The following is a 1,834-nucleotide window of genomic DNA, read 5'->3' as shown; positions in this document are numbered from 1 at the left end:
AAATATGGCTACCTGATTCCACAGTCCTTCATTTCTATTTTCCTGAAATTCTCAGGTGCTGAGATATTCCTCACTCTAGTGCAGTACTTTGCATGGTATCCCATTCCAATTCACTATTAGTGAAAGCTAATTTCATAGCTATAGGATGCCTGGGGCTGTTTATGCCCCATCCAACACCAGTGATAGGGTTCCCCTTGCCAACTGACTAGGGCTAATCTACTCCCAAAATATCATGTAGAATCAGCTTCCTCAAACCACTGCTGGTGGCACCAACTCTTAGGTAAGTCTTCAGGAAGCAGGGGCACCTGGGTGGCTTCATGGTTGAGCATCTGCCTTTGGCTCAGGTCATGATCTGGGGTCCTGGGATGGAGTCTGTGGGGAACCTGCTTCTCCCTCTGCCTATGTCTCTGCCTCTCTTTCTGTGTTTCATGAATAAATACATAAAATCTTTTAAAAAAAAGTCTTCAGGAAGCAGACCCCGAAACAGAGATTCTTATGTGTGGAGGTATTTATTAGAAAGTGTTCCAGGGATCCCTGGGTGGTGCAGTGGTTTAGCGCCTGCCTTTGGCTCAGGGCGCGATCCTGGAGACCCGGGATCGAATCCCACGTCGGGCTACCGGTGCATGGAGCCTGCTTCTCCCTCTGCCTCTCTCTCTCTCTCTCTCTGTGTGTGACTATCGTAAATAAATAAAAAAATAAAAAAAAAAAAGAAAGTGTTCCAGGATCAACATCTATAGGGAAATGAAAGAAGTAGGAGTGAGCAGAGGGAAGAAATAACTGCCGGGAATATCCTACAGGAAGCTCTACAGCTGAGATGGCCCTTCAGATTTGTCCTGAGTAGAGGCAAGGTGATCAGGCCTTTACATACCTGCATTGACTAGTCATTAGATGGGGGCTGTTCCTGGGGTGGGGGGTGACCTAGGGTAAAGCTGCTGTCTTTGGTGGAAGGCAGCTCCTGGAGAGTCATTCAGTTAGCTCCCAACACCACTGGCAATTGGGGGAATGAGTGCTCAGTTCCTGAAGGAGGATCATGGTCACACCCCACAGATCCCCTTAGAGAATTTCAAATTGGGAAATTAACATAATCAAATTCTTTTCTTTACAGTGATCATCCTGTCACAGGTGAGAAAAAAGGATTAAAAGAGTTCATGACAAATTGGTAATGCCATGCTAATAAATACATTTATACTTATATTTGAATTTGTATCTATACTATTTATATTTATATCTATATTTATTCATATTTATATCCAAAAGACAACATATTTCTACCATGGAAAAACTCTAAGGTAGGAATTGCAATACATATATAGAAAAATATAGTCTGTAAATGACAGTAATTCAGCTAGGTTATTTCCATTTCTAGCCTTCATAAATCTTAATATAATTCCATTGTTAGTCAATTTTCCATTCACTAAAGTGTTTTCATTCCAGTGCCATGATGCAGCTGAAGCAAAGAGGCAACTGCATTCTTACTTAGTGATAGCAGGTTAAACAAATTGAGATTCTTATGTAAGTTTCATGAAAATTGGGATATGGATAGAGTTATAATGGATGCAATAGTAATGAGAAATAGATCTAAAGCTAATGAATAAAAGAGGGTAATAGTCTTTGTGAGCACTTAGTCACTGTTCGATCTATAGTCTTGGTGGAATGTAAAGGAAGAGGAGACATGAGATAGAAAGATACACAACGTTAAGAGAAATTCTATCCTTTTGCTTTATAGGGGTAACCTATAAATATGTACCTTGTAAGAAGTTTTGGAAATATGAAAAGTAAAGAGTAAAAAATAAAAACATTCTCTAATCTTTTTGCCAAAGGATAATAAATGCTA

Source organism: Nyctereutes procyonoides, unplaced genomic scaffold, assembly GCF_905146905.1.
Source record: "Nyctereutes procyonoides isolate TBG_1078 unplaced genomic scaffold, NYPRO_anot_genome, whole genome shotgun sequence".
In the NCBI taxonomy this organism is placed as follows: Eukaryota; Metazoa; Chordata; class Mammalia; order Carnivora; family Canidae; genus Nyctereutes; species Nyctereutes procyonoides.
The sequence above is the reverse complement of the archived record's forward strand: the minus strand, read 5'-3'. Positions refer to the sequence as shown.